Below are 15,105 nucleotides of genomic sequence, written 5' to 3'. Positions count from 1 at the left end.
ATAATTAGAGAGCCAGTCTTATAATAGTTTGAACATAAGGAAGCACATGGGGATAAATTTCCACTTTAATTTTGATTAATTTTCTGATGTTAATTTGATGAGTTAATGTGTCATTTATACTTAATATATTTGAATATATATATATATATATATATATATATATATATATATATATGAGAACACAGAGTAAAATCCAAATATCCAATAAGATTATTGGAATAAGAATGCATTGAAGGCATAAAAAAAGAGTAGGAAGCAAAAATCTTTAGTACAATAATTTAATAACTTAATTTATAGTAGTACAATTATATTACATTATACATTATGATATAGTACATTAAATTGTGCTACTATATATTAAAAATTATAATTTATAATAGTACAATAATTTAATAGTAAATTTGACACTGTGCTTCCTTACAAACAGGATACAAAGGTAAATATTGGTTTACACAGTTTTCCTTAACAATGATTGCAAATCCAATATGAAAACAGATGAAGATACCTTTTCTAAGAAATGAAAGTACTTGGATTTGAGAGAGAAAATTTATCCTAGCACTAAATTCTTTTTTTTTTTTTTAACTGTTAAAATTTTATTATATATATATTTTTATTTTTGGCTGCGTTGGGTCTTTGTTGTTGCACAGACTTTCTCTAGTTGCGGCAAACGGGGGCTACCCTTCGTTGAGGTGCACAGGCTTCTCATTGCAGTGGCCTCTCTGGTTGCGGAGCACGGGCTCTAGGTGCGCGGACTTCAGTAGTTGCAGCACACGGGCTCAGTAGTTGTGGCTCGCAGGCTTAACTGTTCCGTGGCATGTGGGATCTTCCTAGACCAGGGCTCGAACCCGTGTTCCCCGCATTGGCAGGCGGATTCTTAACCACTGCACCACCAGGGAAGTCCCTAGCACTAAATTCTAAAAGGAGTTTATGAAGTAGAACTCAACGTCTATAAGGCAGTACAACACAATGATTGATGTCATTAATAACAGTTCCAGAAAAAGGCAAGTGTGGTTGGAAACTACTTGTTTGATGAGGACGTTATGCTAAGTGAAAGCCAGGCACAGAAAGAAAAAAACTGCATGATCTCACTTACATGTGGAACCTAAAAAAGTGGATTACAACACATAGAAGGTAGGTGTGGAAAGGTGGTTACCAGGGGCAAGGAGGCGGGGCTGGGGGTGGGGGATGGGATGATGTTTGTCAAAGGGTACAAAGTCGCAGTTAAAGGATAAATAGGTCTAGAGATCTAATGTGACAGCATGACGATACTGTGTTGAATATTGGAAATTTGGTGAGAGCAGATATCAGGTGTTCTCATTATACACATAAAAAAGATAACTGTGAGAAGGTATGTTAATTAGCTTGACTGTTACAATCCTTTCATTACGTGTATGTCCATAAAATACTCATGTTGTCTACCTTAAATATATACTATTTTCATTAAAAAAGAAAAGAATAAAAAAAAAAAAAAGAAACTACACTTTTGAGTAATCCCTGGGTGCTATCTCCTGTGCAAAGAGTGGTGCCTACATTATCACATTAATTCATAAACATATGGGTCGGGTGTTATCAGTCCCATTTTCCAGAATAGAAGTATGGTTCTCAGTGAAGGTAAATAACACACTCAAATTACCTGACTGGTAAAGGGGCTGAGTCAGGGTTTTAACCCAGATCTCCCTGACTCCAAAATCAATGATCTTTCCACTGCACTCTACAAATAAAAACTTCTTGATTCTTTTTATAAGCATAATATTAAAGATAACTTTAGTATAAACAGTTGTTCCACAAATTGGACTGGAGTTGAGAATGACCAAGTTAATAGCTTCAAAGATTTTTTTAGGTTATTACTGCAGAGAGAGGAAACGATGTACAGATTCAGGACATGAGCTAATCAAGTCCAACCAGCCATTTGGAAAACTAATTCCGAATAAAATAATCCATAAATAATTCATTATATTACTGTGTGCAACACTTCACCTTTCCTTAGCTGAGAGGGGTGGCTAAAGAAAAGTACCATCAGGTACTGTAACCACTACAGATCCTAGACAAGGGAACAGGGAAGGAAGTTCTGCGGTGTAGTTTACAACACAATATCCCTGGTGGACAACAGGGAATGGCAGACAGAGGTAGGTGTGGCTGGATCTGTGATTAAATAGGTGACTTTGTTTTAAAGAACCCAGGAAATGGAAAAAGTAGAAGGAAAGAGCTTATGTCTTTTTATTTTTTCTTTCTATTTAAAAAAATACCATCATAACTATAAAAAAATTCTGGTAATAACAATTATTGCAATAATAATAGGTGTTAAATTTTGAGCACCTTCTATACATTTTAAGATGTTGGGGTCTGCTTTTCACATTTAATATAACCCTTGTACCTTGTTGATCTCTTCTATCTTCAGGTTGCTGTGGCATTATGAAAACTATTGAAAACCATACTAACTCATTGGAAGTGAGATGTTTTGCTGAGTTTAGTCACTTAAAAAAAAAATCACATTAAATGAATACTCTTTGAGCCCCTTCCATGCATCAAGTCTTGGAGTGTGGTTCACGCAAATGTGAATAAAATGACCCCTTCTAGCCTTCAAGGAGCTTGACTATAGTAAAAGAGACAGAGATGTCAACAAATAAAACAAGAGGGTGAAGGAAGGTCAATGAGGATCATTTTTTTTCTGGTCTAGTGATTTGGAATTACTCATTATACAGATGTTTTCTCTGATATCATTCCTATTTAGAGAAGAGGTGGAGGGGAGTATTGAAGAGCATGAACTCTAGAACCAGGCTGCCCTGTGTCCAATTCTGCCTCTACAAACTTATTAGCTGAGTGACCATTTACTTCTCTGTGCCTCACCCTTTTCACTTATAAAATGGAAGTAGTAACAGTACTGACCTCAAAGCGTTGTTATAAGGATTAAACTAATTAAGACTGTAGTATATTTGGATGAACACCTGGCACATACAGTAACTATTGCTCTCAATAACTGTTAGCTATATTTTCTTAGATATGAATATTGTCACCCTAACTATGGCCATTCTAGGTGTGCTGTGTTGGTAAACATTCTCCTCAGAACCTTAGAGGGAGAACGACTGTCTCTGAGATGTCTGTCTAGTCAGGAGTCTTGCTGGTATTGTTCGAGGCCAGGAAATGTTTGCACCCATAGTGCTTTGGGTCAAAGCCATTCATTTTTGAGCACCAACTACATGCCAGGCATCATTTTAGGAGTACTGTGGCTGTATCACTGGAGGGAGCAGACAAAAATCCCTGCCTGCACAGAACTTACATTCTAGTGAGGAGAGTCAGATAATAAGCACAATAGAGAAATACATTTTATAATATGATAGAAGGTGATCGTTCTGTCATTAAAAATAATAAAGAAAGCTCACTAGTATGTGGAACGCCTTTTAAATTTTAAGTAGCGTGGTCAGGGTAGACCTAAGGAACATGGTGACGTTTGAGCAGTGTCTTAAAGGAAGTGAGAGGGTAAAGCCATACTGGTACTTGGGGTGGGGAGGAATTCCAGGCAGAGAGGACAGCTAGCACCAAGGCCTTGGGATGAAAGCATACTGTCTGGGACTCTAATCCAGGAATATTGAGGAGGCCATTATGGCAGGAGCTAAGTGAGTGAAGTGAAAGAAGTAGGAGCTTAAATCAAAGAATGGCACATCACGTATTGTCCTTCTGGGCCTTTCTATAGCCTTTGGCTTTAGCCGTGATTGAGATGGGGACCATTGCAGGGTTTTGAGCAGAGGAGTGATATGAGTTGTCTCAACGTTTAAAAACGATCGCTCTGGCAGTGTGTTGAAAACTTCCTTCATGGGGACAAAAGTAGAAACAGGGCAAGGATAAAGTCAAGATGTGATGGTAAATTAGGGTGTTAATTAACAGTGGAGGTGGTTAAGTAGTTGAATTTTGGATTTATTTTAAAAGTAGAGCTGAAAAAATTTTTTCTGATGGATTGGATTTGAAATGTGAGAGAAACAGAAAAGTCAAGGATGACACCAAGCTTTTTGGCCTGATATGAGGAAAACTTCATTTGGCACAGGGTGATTGGGGGACAGAAGGAGGAATTTCAGGATTTCAGCATCAGAAATGTTATGTGGGAGTAGCCTAGTAGGCATCTAACTGGGCAATAGCCTGGAGCCTGCAGTTCAAGAAGAGATGGTCAGGCTGGAGTTAAAATTGGGGAGTTATTACCACATATGTGATCTTTAGTGTCGTGAGATCACCAAGGGTGTGAGTGTAGATACAGAAGAGATCCAAAGTCTGAACTCTGGGGACTCTACTGCTCAGGCACTGGGAGAAGAGAAGGGACCAGCAAGCAATCTTCTTCCCAGAGAAGACTGCGAAGGAGCAAGCAATGGAGTAGGAAAAAAAAAAAAAAACATGAAAAAGTTGTGGAAGTCCAAATAAAACTTTTCCAGGAGGAAGAAGTGTTCCACCATTGATTTCTGCTGATAGTTTGAGTGAGGTGAGCCCTGAGAAAATGTCCAGTTTAGGAGTTTGACCTTGACAGGAGGAGTTCTAGGGGACAGAGTAGAAGCAAAAGCCCAATTGGAATAAATGGGTAGAGAAAACTTGGAGACAGCTTTTCTTAACAACTCTAAAGGAGTTTTGCTGTGGCTGAGCAGAAAAAAAGGGGCAAGTGGCTGGAGGGGGAAGTGGATTCAAGGAGAGTTTTTGGTTTTTAAGATGGGAGAAATAACATGATTTTATGGCGATGGGATGATCCAATCGGGGAAACTGCTGGAGCATTTAAGTGTTGGATAGATTCCTGTATGTTTCTGTAGGGAAAAGAGCCAAGACAGGGGAAACTAATTCCTATAAAACACCAAGCAGTTCATAGGTGAGCCTTTCCTATAAATTAGAAGGCAGACTTTTACTTGCACAAATGAAAAGTGCATTATAAATAAGCTATTTGTTGAGTGCCTACTGAGTGCCACTCGTGGTGTCAGGGACTTTGTATACATTATCCGGAAGCTTATTAACCATGCTAAACATCAGCTATCACTGTCACTATACTGTTAATGACATTGTTGCTAGGAGCTAAAACGACTTGGCCAACCAAAGCCACAGTGATCATAAATTAGTCTGCACTTTATTGTGCTCTTTCTTGCTGTTGTGAGTTCCGCGAGGGCCGACGACCTGCCTCTTTCTAAGCCCAGAGATTCACCCAGAACTTGGAAGAGGTTCACTCACACGCATTCGTGCGGAGATCGACTGAGGCCGCCCTGGGTCCAGTTGGTCCCTTTCCGTGGAAACACCCGCCGTTCACATCAGCATTGTTTTCATTGGTTGCAGCAACGAGAAAAACACGTTGGAAAATATAGAAACTTTCAAGAGAAGTAAATGAAAGGAAATCAGTACAAGTTAGTTTAAAATCCCCCGCTGAGGCCGTTCCCCAACAATTTTGCAAAACTGCTTTTCTGACGCATCAGGTACCTGCCCGCGGGCGAACTGTCGGGAGGAGGTGCGGTCACCTGGAGTTTCCCAGTAGAAACCTCACCGTCGGGCGAGGAAATCGTCCCTCGAGGACGTGTACCCACCCGCCCTCTTCCAGCTCATTAGCAAAGCCTGCCACAAGGTTTCTACCACGCGGCTGTAAACGCGGCTCCGAGGAGCTGGCGCCCCGTGATGGGGCGACCAGCCAGACCCCTGCTGCAGCAGTAAAAGCCCCAACTGCAAACTGCCTGGCACCTTCACCGACTTCACTGCTCCGAGTCCCTCGGTGCCCGCCGCGGTGGTTACGAAGGGGGCCGGAGCACAGGACCGAGCCGCGCGGAGCCCACCACCGCGGCCCGAGGGGGACCGCACCCGGCGGCTGGGTGCCCGCAGCGCGCCTTCCCTCCCTCGCCCTGGGGACCCGGCCGCGCCGACGCGCCAGGTGAGGAGGAGGCGACCGCCGGCGGGGTGGAAGGGGCCGCGCAGGCTCCGCGCGTCCGGGCCGCATCCCCCGGGCGCTGCCTCCCCCGCCGCCGAGTTGGTCGCCGCCCGTTTGCGCGGCCGAGGGTTGTGGGCGGAGAGGAGGCAGTGGCCGCCGGGGCCAGGGGGGGCGCGCTGCCTGCGCACCGCGCGTCCAGAGTGACCGGGCGGCTGCGGCTGGGGCTGCGGCGGGGCCGGGGGTCCGGGGCCGGAGGGAGGGTGGGAGGGAGGCGGGGCGAGGGCCAGGCGAGGGCCGCTGGGGCCGGCGGAGAGCGGCGGCGCGGAGGGAAGATGAGACGGTGAGTGGGTGCCGGGGACGCAGAGTTTCTAGCTTCTCTTGCAGGCTGCAGGGACAAAAGCCCGGGCTGGGGTTAGCAGAGCCCGGGCTAAGCAGCCTCTGGGGCCCCGAACCCCAAGAATGGGTGGACCTCGGTTGAGAGGATCCTGGGGAGGGAGTGGCGGGGTGGAAGAGCAGCTCACAGAACGGTTGTAGGAAACGGGCGGGATTTGGGGGAGCCGGAGGCAACTTTTGCCGGGAAGTCTGGAATACCCAAGGAGAGAGGGATCGGGATGTTGGGGCTAGAGCTGCTTTGTCGCCGTGGGCGGAGGAAAGAGAGTCCGCTGCTGGACGGTCTGGGCGCGGAATTCAGAAAAGACCCCCTCCCCCAAATATCTAGCTAGCTGCCCTCCTGGCTCACTTTGTTTCAAGAGTGGGGCTCACTAGTTTGAACCGCCCAGAGACTCAAATTCCCATTTGGCCTTGGGTGCCCCCCCCCAAATTTATGGTGGGGCGGTCTCCGCAACCCTAGAGATAGCGGCTGGAAGTAGAGAATGTTTCGAACCCCTGTTTCACCCGCGCCCGGCACGGCCGAGGCGCAGCTGAAATGTTTGCTGGTACATTGAATAACTTAGCTCTAGCAGTCATCACTTATTAAAGCGCCGAGGACCTGGCTAACTCCCGCCACCGCCAGGAAATTAAAAGGCTGACAGGCTGTCGCTTCCAGACTTGGGGTTTCCTGTTTGAAAGAGCTTCGGAAGTCGAACCTGCTACCCATCTACCTTTCTCATGTAAAAGCGGGAACTGCGCCCTCAGCCTTTTATGTCGGTAGACTTGCCCGGGGCTGGAAATCCTCTCGCCTGGCCCTGCCCTCGTCCCTAGAAGTCTTCCTTCTGCTGCTCTAAAGAAGCTCTCAAGAATTCTAGAATGCCCAGCTAGTCACAGCCAGACGCAGCTGGGAGTGGAACTAGAAGAAGAGGCATAAAAATGTGGCGTGCTTTTAGTGTAGATATATGTCAGCCACATTTCCCTTCATTGTATGAATGTATTAATTACAGACATTTATTTTCAAGTATTGGACGCGTAACTTTAAGCTTCCTAGTTTGGCTTAATTTAGGCGTTTGAGATATGTCTCCGAGATTCTAACGTCTGAGTTCAGCTGGGAGAGGTCTAAATGAAGTTCACAGTTTCAGAGTGTTAGTTAAACTTTTGCCCTGAGAGCTCTTGAATTCTTGGTTCCTGGTAGGATAGCAACAGAGTAGTTGGATTTGGGATAAATAAACCTTTAGAGTTGCCCACTATTTTAACAGAATGGCTACATCCCTGGTACCATTGCCCTCAATTGTGTAAATATTTGTTTGAATAAAGAGCTAAGGTTCTTTGAAAAGTAACAGTTGTGTCTATTCACGATTCCCTTTTCATATCCTGGGCTTAAGTTATTTAAAAGGTTTTGTGTTTTATTTTATTGTTTTCATTTTACATATTTAATGTGGAAATTTAAACATTATATGTACTTGAGAAACTCTGTAAAGTCCCAAAAACGTTTATAACTGGGGTTCCTTTTAAAATGAGGGGGAATAGAGCTTTTGCTCTTAGTTGACTAGTGTAGCCTTCACCTCCTGAGACCCAGAGGTTTGCAAATCCCAGCCTTTTTCACAAATGAGAAAATGAGATGTTTGGCTAGGAGTAGTTATAATTTCAGTTTGCAGGCTTCAATCTGTTTCATGCAACTGTCAGATGCTGTTCTTTTGGGCTGAGGACTGACTTTAGGGGGTGTCTCTTGGATCCCCATTTGAAATGAGGGAGGAAAAGATACCTGGGAAATTTGCCTAAGAGCTTGCTACCTCCTATCTTAAAGAACACCAGACCAAAGCTGGAACTCTTTAGCAACCTTTTCAGAAATATTTTATTTACTGGCTTTTGCACAAGAGAGAGAAGAAAAAGCTGAAGTGATTAAACCCACCACTGGATTTTGCTGTTTTCTTCAAAGCCCTATTTTGAGGTCTGTACTGTATGCAGGGGTTGATTCTGGAGTGCACCAGAGGACTTGCTGTGAAAACGTGATTGCTTTTAAATACTTTTAAAGAGCAGTTGAGGTTATGACTCTGTATGCTAATTCTCAACCCTTAGCAGAAAGGCGGTTGGTTCTATGAATAACTTGGAAAGACAGTGGTTTTGTACATCTTCCAAGTGGAATACATGTGCTTTATAAATCTGACTGTTAGATCTTGATGTACTTTACTTATTAGCTGTGTAAATGTCATCTATTTGAAACAAAAACAACTTTTAAGTGATGTGCTTTATTATAAAGCCCTGGTATACACAACAGCTGTGGTTCTGAATGGAGGCGGGTGGAATGGGGGTAATTTGCTCCCCAGGGGTTATTGGCCAGTGTCTGGAAACATTTTTGGTTGTCCCAACTGGGGGCAGGGGACAACCCCAGTTGCCAACTGGGGCTGGCCTCTAGTGGGTAGAGGCCTCAGATGCTGTGTAATATCCTATAATGCACAGGACACACAAACAATGAATATCTAGCCCTAAACTCTTCACTAGGGTATTACCTTGAAGGCATATGTTAACAAGATTAGGGATCTTAATCTAATTTGGATCTTCAAGAAACTGACTGTATTCTTGCTCAACACAGAGAGACCTTTTTGTCTGCAGCAGATTCTTTTGTCCTTGGCATTAAGAGTCTTAATATACCATAGATGTGAAGGAACTTGCGTTCACTGACTTTGAGTTGGCTTAAAATTACAGAATTTTGGAGTGTTACAGTGCAAGGCAGCCTCAGAGATCACTGAGCTCAACCTTTTTGTTTTATAGACACAAAAACTGAGAGGCCCAGAGATAGTGACTGGTAAAGTCTCAAGTGTGTTAGTGACAGATGTTAGTTTTAGATACAACCCAGGATTAGAGAATTTAGAAACTGATATTCAGGCAAATGTAAGTTTTTTAAAAATGGGCCTGACCCTTTGTGAGAATTTAGAGGTCACATTCTCTGTGAGGAAATAAATAAACTCTTTGATGGGGGAAGGGTAGCATTAGCCATGGTGACTGTGGAGCATATGCCTGGGTGTGTCAGCCCCAAGAAGAACATAATTCTCTTGTGCGACCTGTGACACTCCACGTCTGATGCCTGCACCATCCTTCCCATGGCAAAGTGGGCAACAGATGGTTCCACATTCATAGCAGATGCTATGGTACAAAACAGAACATTTGAGATTTTTTGTCCCTCCCTGCCTTATGGGTTAAGAGTAGAGGGCATGAATGGATAGGGTTGTCTTGGACAGAAGAGAGGATGAGAGAGGCCTCCTGAATACAGAGTTAAAAAAGACACCTGGCGTATAAGGAAATGAGCATGCTTTGGGGCAGTTGTGAGGGATATTCATAAGCTGGTGAGTGGATATGTAAGATAAATGTGATATTTGCATAGAACTTGGGTTAGGAATCTGAAGACATTTCAAGCTTGGCACTTCTTTGGGGGAATAGGGCAAAATAATAATGGGGGTAAAAGGAATCTCAGAAATCCTCTTATCTGAATCTGCTCACTTGGCTAGTGAGAACCTCCTAACTCCTGTTTCATTGTACTTTCTTGTACAACCCCCAGTCTGTATCTTTCCATCTGTTTACTTAGTGGGGAAGAAAATGATAGTAATACAAAGTTTTTGTTCATTTTCTGAGAGAGTGTAAAAAGCATGTATTTGTGAATAGCTCTGCTTATAGAAAGGAGTTATCTCAAAGAGCTTTTGACGATCAGAAAAGTTGTACACGTATGGCCGCTCTCACATTTTACGTTACTACGATTACCCGTTAGGCCTGTAATTATGGATTTTAGTTGTGTGCTAAGTGGTCCCTCCATGGTAGTTATAATCCTCAAATCTGGGAGGTTCTGGAAATAATAGGAGAATTTTTTAGTGTGCCTTTCTTGGAAGAGGTCTGAACCTCGCTGTGGTAGGTTCTTATCATTTTGACAACTAGCCAATGGGTGTACCTCAAAGCCGAGTACATAGTAGTATATTTAGAAATGATTCAGAAGTGATGACTTTTTAAAGAGGGCTGCTCTCTGCAGGTGCTGCAGTAAAGGGGTGTATCACCCTTTTCATTATCACCTTTCGTGCAGTCATTCTTGTTACTTATTTTTCAGGTGATGGAAGAGAAGATGAGTTTGTTTTTTTATAATTGTTGGCTGGAAATATTTGTTGGCATTTGATTAATGTGACTCCTATCTTTTGAAAGTGAATAAAACCAAAAAGGGTAGCTCAGGTTTTCAAATCCCTTCAAAATGAGTATTTAGTAAGGCAGAACTTGTTTCTGCCACCCAGAAATTCAAACCTTGTAGGGGTTAATTTGCAGAGTTGTTTTCATGATATTTAGGAATGTTTTTAGATGTTGAAAAGGTTTGTGCTGTTAAAGGCAAGATTGTTATCTATAGCAGCTAATGATCAACAGGGGAAACCCAAGTATAAAATTCATTTTTATTGAAATTCAGTGGGAAGGCTAGGGGCTGGAGAAGCTTGCCATACAAAGAAACAGGTAAATAAGGTACAGAGTAACAGGCTAAGTTATACGGAGACTTTTTTGAGAGGTTTTTTACAAGAGCTACTTGTTTTGCTTAGTGTGAGTGGGTTGAGTTTATTAGATGAACTCCTTTTCCTTACTTTGCAAATTAAGGGGAAGAAAAAGTTTGTTCATGCCTATATTTAATATTGTTACCTCAAGCAGGGTCAGCTTTTTCCAAGGTTTGCTGCTAAATGTAGAGTTCAGTGGAAATCAGTGTTGATCATCTTAGAATATTTTGTTTGCATGCAGCATGTGACCTCTCCAGATGGCGATGTGCTTGTGGAATCAGCATAAGGAATGGCAAAAAAGCTAAAAGTTACAATCTTTCTCCTCGATTTGTTTCTTGAGCACTGTATTGCTAAAACAAGGGCAGGTAAAAGCAAAGGAAAGCCAGCTTCTGCGTTCGTTTGCCCAGTTCAGATGCAGCCTGAGTAGTGCTTCATAGTCAAGAGATATTCAGAGGGGACTGGGAAGTGAGGTCTGGCTGCCACACTGCTTACATCATTGCAGAAGTAGGTTTTTGAAAACATATTTAGTAAGGAAATTGCAAGCCATGGGAATGTAGACAAAATATTTCTTATACATCATGCCGAATCAAATAGCCGTATTATATTACACTAACATAGCTCTGACCAGGCCTTCTTCCCACTACGTTATGCTGAAATAATTTACCATGCCCTTGGAATGTCATGGGCAACCGCACCGGTGCAATCTTTTCCCAGTTAGGTAGCTGCCACCTTATCACTAAAACATGTTTCTGTTCTGTAGTCATTTCCATTTCCTGCGTTGTATAACTGGCACTCCTGTGTTATTTAACCTGTGTCTATGGGAGCCTAGAAGTTGGAGCAGAAAGAACATCTAGTTCACCCTCACCATTTTAAATATGGGGAAACCTCTGCTAAAACAAGGTGAAGACGGGCCAAGGGATTTGCTCTGGCTCTTTCTTCTGTTGGTTATCTTGGCAGAACCAGGACTAGGGTCCGGTATCCTGACTCATGTTCCTGGTAGTCTGTCCAGTATTTTTTGTGCTAGATTGGCCATTACAATAAAAATAACATCTTAATGTAACCATTTCCTTTATTAGGGCTTTTGGTCGGATATAAAAAACAGCATTGATTAAATTTAGTGTAGTCAGTTGTTTACTGACCTCTGCTGGTTCAAGTCCTTTTTCCTTTTCCTTCCAAGCAAAATAAACGGTTAAAAGGTAGGTTGCAGCAAAGGGAAATATTAGGTGTCCATAACACCCACTTTGCATAATCTACAGTTAAGTAATGAAGAGATGGTATCATTATTGTTTTGTTTACTTTATAGTATTTTTAAAACCCATCCACTCAGTTTCTGAGTTAAAGGGAAAAACATTATGACCATGGGTGATGTGGTCACCTTGTGTTTGTGCCATCCCTCCTGAGCCTACTTATCCCCTGACTATTCCCAGTTCATAAGTATTGCGTGAGGGAATGGAAAACATAGTACGTTTGGATTTGGTGAATGTTACTTTGAAAAAATAGAAGCTGACTCTGAAGAGAATGTATTTTGATCGGTAGTGTGGAATGGGGACAGGATACTGTAAAGATCAGAGTTTGCTCCCACCAACTCTCAGCTTCCAATTCCAGCCCATAGGGGTGGTTTCAGGGTCAAGAGAGAGCATCTTCATCCCCATGTGATCCCAGAGTCAATATTTTTCTTGCATAAATTGGTTTTAGAGGATGCTTTTTCCTGGAGTACCCCTCTGCTTCAGGAAGTAAATCTGAAGCACAGGTGCACACAGACATTCAAGACCTCCAACTTAGTTATTCCATGACTCTCTGCTTCTTGGCTTTGTCTCACTGTGGTGATCACATAATACAGGAGGATTCTTCAGAGGCTACAGTCAGAATCACCTAAACCCGGGGATGAATTATGCCAATGATCAGGAATAAGAAACATCTGGAAATACTTGCTTTACTTGCGAAAATTTTAGAAACCTTCATCTTCAACTAAAGCTATCTTAGGATTCTATAAAGAACCCGGAAAATATGGGTCTGTAACTTCCTACCTAAAGAACTCTCCCACTTTCAGAGAAGCCATCACATAATTTAAGAATCTATAAAGTATGTTGGTCTCTGTCTTAGCATATATATGGAAGGGTGTGTGTGTGTGTGTTTCAATGGTTTTTTGAGGCTGAAATTCTTCAAGATATGGCAGGTTTGTGAGTTTTTGTGTTTACATTTTAACTTTCTGAAGAGGTGGGATTTATTTGAATATGCATAGTAATGAAATTTAGATACTGTGACCTACCATTATCTTGCAAGTATCCGAAATATAATAGCCTGATACTTGTAATCCAGACAATGTATTTCCTTTCAGATTTCTCCAAGGTACTTAAAAAAAAAAAAAAATCTGCTTTTAGGAGCTTAATTCAATATAATAGAGGGTTAGTATTTCGTACTTTTTAAAAAATCAGCCAGGAGCCACTGTATGAACACATCCTTCTTTGTAAAGTGAGCCACTATCGTTTTTAAGTCATTATATATTCATATATTTTTATTCATATTGGTTTTCGGTATGCACACATCTTTTACTTTTTAAATATTTTATTATGGAAAATTTTAAACATACATAAAAATTAAAATAATAATGCAGTGAAATCCCATGTACCCATCATTCAGTTTAAACAGTTATCTACATATGCTAATATTGTTTCATCTGTAGACCGTACTTCCCCCCAAACATAGATTGTTATAAAGCAAGTGCCAAATATCGTAGTATTTTATTCATAAAAAATTTAAAATATAAATCTAAGAGCTTAGGATTTTTAAAAAATACAGCAAATCATTATCACACCTAAAAAAAAAATGGCAGTAATTAAAATATCTTTTTTCCAGTCAGTGTTCAGATTCTCTGATGGTCACATAAAATTTTTGTTCAATAGTTGGATTGTTCAAAACAGGATCCAAACAAGGTCTACATATTCCATTTAATTGTTAATTGGTGTATCTCCTGGGTCTTTTTAAATCTAGAACAGTTCCCTCTCTTTATTTTTTTCCTTGCCATTTGCTGGTTGAAGACATTGGTTATTTTTCTCTAGACTTCCCCATGTTTTAGATTTAAGTGATACTGTCTCCATAGTGTTGTTTAATGTATTCCTCTGTTCTTTGTATTTTCTGTAATTGGAGACACCATGCTTTTTTGTTTTTTAATAAATGTATTTATTTATTTATTTATTTTTGGCTGTGTTGGGTCTTCGTTGCTGCACACAGGCTTTCTCTAGTTGCAGCGAGCGGGGGCTACTCTTGGTTGCGGTGCGTGGGCTTCTCGTTGCGGTGGCTTCTCTTGTTGCAGAGCACGGGCTCTAGGCGCGCGGGCTTCAGTAGTTGTGGCACGCAGGCTCAGTAGTTGTGGCACAGGGGCTTAGTTGCTCCGCGGCATGTGGGATCTTCCCGGACCAGGGCTTGAACCTGTGTCCCTTGCATTGGCAGGCAGATTCTCAACCACTGCACCACCAGGGAAGCCCACATGTGTCTTTTTGAATTATGGTTTTCTCTCTGTATATGCCCAGTAGTGGAATTGCTGGGTCATATGGTAATTCTATTTTTAGTTTTTTAAGGAACCTCCATACTGTTCTCCATAGTGGCTGTATCAATTTACATTCCCACCAACAGTGCAAGAGGGTTCCCTTTTCTCTACACCCTCTCCAGCATTTGTTGTTTGTAGATTTTCCGATGGTGCCCATTCTAACCGGTGTGAGGTGATACCTCATTGTACTTTTGATTTGCCTTTCTCTAATAATTAGTGATGTTGAGCAGTTTTTCATGTGCCTCTTGGCCATCTGTATGTCTTCTTTGGAGAAATGTCTGTTTAGGCCGTCTGCCCATTTTTTGATTGGGTTGTTTTTTTTTTTTAATATTGAGCTGCATGAGCTGTTTATATATTTTGGAGATTAATCCTTTGTCCGTTGATTCATTTGCAAATATTTTCTCCCATTCTGAGGGTTATCTTTTCATCTTGTTTATAGTTTCCTTTGCTATGCAAAAGCTTTTAAGTTTCATTAGGTCCCATTTGTTTATTTTTGTTTTTATTTCCATTACTCTAGGAGGTGGGTCAAAAAAGATCTTGCTGTGATTTATGTCAAAGAGTGTTCTTCCTATGTTTTCCTCTAAGAGTTTTATAGTGTCTGGTCTTACATTTAGGTCTTTAATCCATTTTGAGCTTATTTTTGTGTATGGTGTTAGGGAGTGTTCTGATTTCATTCTTTTACATGTAGCTGTCCAGTTTTCCCAGCACCACTTCTTGAAGAGACTGTCTTTTCTCCGTTGTATATCCTTGCCTCCTTTGTCATAGATTAGTTGATCATAAGTGTCTGGGTTTATCTC

The 15,105-nt window shown here is 41.8% G+C and overlaps 1 protein-coding gene across 12 annotated transcripts in view; it reads left to right on the top strand.

The window, feature by feature from the left end:
* The window catches only part of PHLDB2 (pleckstrin homology like domain family B member 2), a 229,704-nt gene that overhangs the window by 107,899 nt on the left and 106,700 nt on the right, over positions 1 to 15,105 (top strand). Inside the window, exon 1 of one of the 12 annotated variants that reach the window (XM_059921177.1) lies at positions 5,421 to 5,878. The exons of 10 other annotated variants lie outside the window; for them this stretch is intronic. The gene's annotated coding sequence lies outside the window, so the exon portion shown is untranslated. Of the gene's footprint in view, positions 1 to 5,420; positions 5,879 to 6,151; positions 6,216 to 15,105 lie in introns of those variants that run through there. One more of the 12 variants, XM_059921176.1, reaches the window with a different exon arrangement.

This window comes from Balaenoptera ricei, chromosome 4 (assembly GCF_028023285.1).
Source record: "Balaenoptera ricei isolate mBalRic1 chromosome 4, mBalRic1.hap2, whole genome shotgun sequence".
NCBI classification, from domain to species: Eukaryota; Metazoa; Chordata; class Mammalia; order Artiodactyla; family Balaenopteridae; genus Balaenoptera; species Balaenoptera ricei.
This window is presented reverse-complemented; position numbering and strand designations above follow the sequence as displayed.